Source organism: Phaethon aethereus (genome assembly GCF_964289735.1).
Source record: "Phaethon aethereus genome assembly, chromosome: 11".
NCBI classification, from domain to species: Eukaryota; Metazoa; Chordata; class Aves; order Phaethontiformes; family Phaethontidae; genus Phaethon; species Phaethon aethereus.
Window position 1 is genome coordinate 9,679,490 of NC_138587.1, and position 6,000 is coordinate 9,685,489.

Consider the following 6,000-nt stretch of genomic DNA (forward strand, 5'->3'; position numbering starts at 1 on the left):
GCTCCACCGCGCCCCGCGCACTCTCCGCGGAGCCGCGGCGGCCGCCCCTTTGCCTGCGGAGTGCGGGGGTGCTGGCAGCGGCGGGTTTGGGGGGAGCGTGGAAGCGAGCCGGCATGATTTGCCGTTTGCAGTTGCGGATTTGGCGCTCTTACCCACGCGGGACCCGGGCGAAGTGACTTGTGTCGTTATGCCGCCCTCGGTGCCTGCTGCAGGGGCCGGGGCTCGGTGCTGGGCGTCCGTGCCCCCCCCCCCCCCAGTTGCATGCATCACTTTGCGTTGCCAGAGGTGCCCGTCCCCCCGAAATCACACAGTTCCCCCCCGGCCTGCTTTTATTTGTGTGTGCGTGTGTGCTCGTGTGTCTAACGCTGGGCTGGGTGTTGCCAGAAAGTCTCACCAAAATCATACAGTTTGTGTTCTCCCCCAGTGTGGTGTATCATTCTGGGTATTGCCAGAGGTCCCCCACAAAATCGTACAGCTCTTTTTTCCCCCTAATACTGTACTGGGTATTGCCAGAGACCCCCTCGACCTCCTCCACAATCACATAGGTTTCTTTCTCCCCCAGTCATACGTGTAATTCTGGGTATTGCCAGACGACCCCCGCAAAATTGTTGGGGTTTCCCCCCCCCAGTATTGTGTATTATACTATGTATTTCCAGAAAGCCCCCTCAAAATGAGAGCGTTGTCTGATTTTTTTACAGAGTCAGGTGAAGGCTGTCCCGAGGCACACTGCATCCAAATCTTGATCCACAGCTCCCCCCCGCCCCCAGCAGCAGTTTCTGAGTGACTGATAACTTTGCACAGGAAACAGAAACAGAAAATGGTGTGAATTTGGGATGAAGGGATGGTTGCTTGTACTTGGCATTTCCTGGCGCTGCTGTGGTCTGCTGAAGCTGAAAAATCATTCAGAAGTAGTTTTGTCTGTTTCTTTGGTAATTATTTCCATTACGGGGATTCTGTTTCAGAAGGGAAAGGGTTTGGCAGGGGTTTATCAGCGCATGCTGTGCTCAGCTCTGGCTCTGCCGTTTGCTGTGACCATCTCCTCTTTGGTTACCTGCAAACCTTCCACATCTGCGGTGTTCCCAGGGGAGAGGAGATGGGCAGCGGGAGGAGGAACAGAGTAGGAAAATTCAGAAGTCGTCATATTGATTCAGTGGAATGGCAGCGATTTTCTCTTCCCCTGCCTCCACTTGGGGATCACTACAGCAGAGCCCTCGGGGCTCGGGTGCTTACCACGGCTGCGCTCTGGCTTTTCTGGAGGAGGCTGTGGCTTTGTGTCCATCCAGGCCTACCCCACGCAGCACAGGGTGCCAAATCAGTGGATTACGCTGCAGCCAAAGGGCCCCTAATTAGGAGGCATTGCGTTTTCACAGGCTTTCCTTTGACTTTCTCTCCACATTCCAGGTTGCGCCTGCCAAAAATTACAGTTAGAAGTTAAAAGTGCAGTCCTTACTAGGCAAAACTGTTTATCCCAATAGGGATTTTACCAGGGTAAGGATTTAAGGACCTGATTAGATGTTCTCTGCCCTTGAGGGCACCACCCTCAAGGTGCTTGCGTAAGTATTTATCTGAAACAAAGCAAAAAATTTATAGGCCCTGAAGAAAGGTCTTATCCAACTTACTGTTCATTAAATCATTTCCCAAAACAGGTGGGGTTTGGAGGTTGGTTTCAACTCTCATAAAAACAAAGATAAAATTTTAAGAGCTGAATTTCCTTGAATTTTTTGTCCCTATGAAAACCGAAAAACAAACCCCCACCTGCCTTGACCTTTTGGATTCTGCAATGACATCTGTGCTCAGTTACTTACCAGGCTGCTCCAGAAAAACCTGCAAAATATTCCCCTTTCAGCAATTAATTCCTAACTTCACTGATCTAATGCAGCAGACAGGTAGGCAGGGTCTCCTCCAGCACTGAGAGATGCCTCTTCAAATGGTGGCTCCCTGGCATCGTACGAGGCAATCTTAAAGTGAGTTTCAATAGTTCTCATTACATGAGAAAAGTTATTAAACGCTATTGCAATCTCACAAAAGAAGAATAAAAGTAATGGATTTTTTTCAAAGAGCAGTTCGCTGGTTCAAAATGCTTTGCGAAAGCTGTTAATTACACCATTTTATATTTAAAATATATTTTTACATTAGTTTAGGGTTTCCTCTCCTGGAAAATGACAAATCTGAAACTGTCTCCCACCCATATCTTGGAATTGGAGGAATTCTACATTCTCTATCCTCAGAGCAAACATGCAAGTGAGATATAAAATACATACGCAGAATACTATCTCCCGAGGAGCACAGATGTCTTCAGACCCCTATAAGCTGCTAAGGAAGAATTTAGAACAGCGGTGCTGCCGTGAAACACCAGAGGCGTTCAGGCTGGATATTCACAGTAGTCACCTCAGGTCTGAACTTCTAAAAACGAATCTGTAAAACCCCGAAGTCGGCACGGACAGCTTGGTTCAGCATGCTGTGGTACAACGTGTACAATGACCCACTTTTCCTGGAGTGGCAAATCAATGATTGCATCGTCACACATCAGTTTAGGAGCCGTAGCGGCGGAAGTAGCCTTGTTTCACATTAGCAATTGGGGTGGGCAGAGAAATGGAAAGATGTATGATGGAGATCCAGAGAACAAAATTAAACACGGTTAAATGAGAATCCATTTCCTGCAGTATCTCTTTGCCTGCGGCACACTGTCTATCAACAATACACAGGTACAAATTGGCCTATCTTTAACTATCCAAACAGAGAAAACTGCATTAGCGGCGTGCTGCTCTGCCGGCCCGGTGCCATGTGACTGGAGAGCGCGCACATTAGATAGGACAGCTGGTTCTTTCCCAATGACTGAAGTACTGTAGTGTGATTAAAATAACTGCTACTGTATGAAGAGATTGTAAAGGGACACGCTAATACAGTGCGGTTAAACCAGATTGATGGATGTTCTGCAAATCTTGCAATATTTACCATTAAACATGGTGTGTGCTCTCAAGGTGAAAGGAATAGGATCAGCATCTCTGTTTTGCATGGAACCATGAATGAAAGATAACTTTTATCTTTTTTTTTCCTCCTGTTTGAACAGGTAATATTTTTATGCTGCCTTTGTCAACATATGGGCATCACTCCCGGGAAAGAAATGAAAGTCTGTTAATTTATTTGATCAGACATGAGAAATAATAGAAAACTGAAACGAAGACTCGCATTTTTCATATGTTTGAATTAGTGGAAAGCTGAAGAAAGCAGAAAAATATTGCAAGGAGTTCAAAGATGAGAGGGTTTATTGAATTAGAAAAATATTAATAGCATTAATCATTTCCAAAACAGGCTTCTTAACATCTATAGTGACTATATAAAGGATTGGGGAAATAAAAATAAAAGAAAAAAAATGGATATAGAAAGTTGCACTTTTTCATCTTTAGAAAGAAGGGGATGAGTTTTCACTGGTTTACATTCAGCCACCCTCACTGGAATGGTTAACCTATGGGGAAAATACCAGGTGAGGATCTAGCCCTGAAAAAATAAATCAACGTGAAGTACCTGAGAAGAAGCTACAGTTCAGATTATAAGTGATGTGAGGTATAAACTTCCAGGTTAATTCAGCACCCCTAGTTCCTGTCTAGCTTTGTATAGAAAAGCAAAAAAAGGATGTTGAACTTAGAGTTTCATAAATTATATTATTGCAGAGTTACTTTCTCGTAGCCTCAGGACAGATGCATTCTCAGAGTATGTTGTGAGGCGTCTTAACAAGGCATCTGAGAAACAGAGGTGGAGGGCAATCAAAGTAGCTATGAGAAGAAAAAGAAAAGAGGGCTTTATTTCAGTACAATCATAGCAATGAGTTGTGTTGTTTGATTTATGAAGACATAAAAACAGATTAACCCAGATAGGCAGGTGAAGTAAAATGTGTGAAAAATGTTGATGGGTGATGCAAGCTCTAGGTAAAGACATACGCTGTAGGTCGGAGATTACTGCAAGTGTTGTCAGACTGCACATCTGTAGCACTGCCAGCACTGTATGAATGAGAGTATCTGAGTGCTGACTTGAGTGATACGCCGAGATGGCCTGGCTGGGCAGTGTCCCACAGGGTTTTGCACAAGCTTCTTTTGGAAGACCAATATGTTTATTTTCTTGTGGTCTATAAAAGGAACCTCCACCTTCGGGTACTCTTGGGCTAAATCATTCAGAACAGATACTTGGTCACATGCTGAAATACCTACTTAAAAGCTTCATCTTAATCTTGAAGTCATACATCTCTTTTGTCTCCTGAAATGGCCTCAAAATGACTGTGTTCTGTAAAAGCGTGTGTTAGTAACCAGCACAGTGGAGGGTCAGACTGATCAGCAATGAGTTTCTGTCTTTCAAAAGCAGCTGTAGTTCAGAGTCCTGTGGCATGACCTTGCTAGGGCTCTAAGTGTGTGTTTAATTCACAAATCCTCTCTTGTTAAAAGAAAAGAAGAAAAAAATCTATTATCAGTGTAGCAGTGAGCAGAGCAAGCATGTTAATGACTGGAGCTGAGGGATGAGCATGGAAGACCCAGCTTTCTATCCTGCTTGCCTGTTACCATGTAAGTAGCTCACCAGGAATATATTGTCTTTGCAGAATTTAAAGTGGAAACGAATGAGACAACAGACTTACGAACTTTCATTGTTGGTGAAAAAATTGTGTATAGGTTTCAATAATAATTGAGTTCAATGAAAGTCTTGGGAACGTCAGTTGCAGAAAAGCAAAAATCGCAAAAATCCTTTTGACTGGGAAGGCTCTATCCAGCCTTGGTGTTTTTAACACTATCGTGCAGCTTGCCAGTGAGAGAACTGCAGCTGTCAGGGTTTTTCTACACAGTAAAGTTGACTGAAGGACAGGCAGGGTTTGCAGGCAGCATGAACTCAGGCTGAATATGAGCTGCTGTAAGGAACAGCATGGGTGCAGTGTACTGGACCCAGACATATTATAGACACAGTTAATATGAGCAATCTTGTTGTCTCTAATAACCTCAACTTCCCAACCCCTTGTCTTCCAGAGGACTCCAGAAAGCCAGTATCACAATGGGATATCTACTTTTTTAAAGGCCTCGTGCATTACAACCAAAACATCAGACTCCATCTTTTCCCCTATAAGTAAATCAGCGAGGATGAATAAATTTACTGAAAGTGGTATTTCTGCTGTTCCTTTCCCCCTCTGCCATTTCACTGCTGCTTTCTGTCAAAGGAGTCAGTGCAACATGCTCCTGCCTTCCTGCGTGGATGTCAAAAAGATGTGTCAGAGCCCACTTGTGAAGGGTAAAGTCACAGGTGTGCAGTGGTCCTAAGGGGGAGAGGCAATAATGGCTCTGTAACAAGACATGACCTTCTAATATAAACCCATTGCAAATGGTGTCCAAAGCCAGGCCTCTGAAATTGCTCCACAATGATGACCAATCCAGCCGGCTGCAAAAAACACTTTCCTAGCCAACCCCAGGAGAGGACTTTGAGGGGGAAAAAAATTCTGTTCTATAAATGGTAGAACCAGCCTCCAAATCTGTTTAAGGAAAGAAGAGAAAGTTAAGCAGGAACATCTGCCAAACCCATATTCTTTCGGAGACACACTCTTTTTGAGTGCAGTTACAAGATGATGTGCAAATTTGTACGTTCTGGCTACCTTTTTTAGTTGGTAATATCTTAAAACGGCTTGTACAGATGTGAATAATTACATTCCAGAAATGAATGCAGCCCCTGGTGGGTGTGGGAGGGGAAGGCCTTGACAGAACAAGGAAAGAAATAACATTTGTGTGTTACAGGGACAAGTAACTCTTACTTTATTTTGGGCCTCGTGTATTCCAATAGAGAAATGCAGGTTGCAGATTGCAGCATAGTTCTGTCTTTGCCATTCCCCTCCGGTTTCACAGATCTGTGTTTTGCGTTGGGGTGGGGTTTTTTTGGTTTTTCTTTTTTGGTTGTTTGTTTTTCTTATAACATTATCAGTTACTCAAATATGGGCTTGTGTGAAGCACTCTGGATTTGAGTGTGGACAGGCAG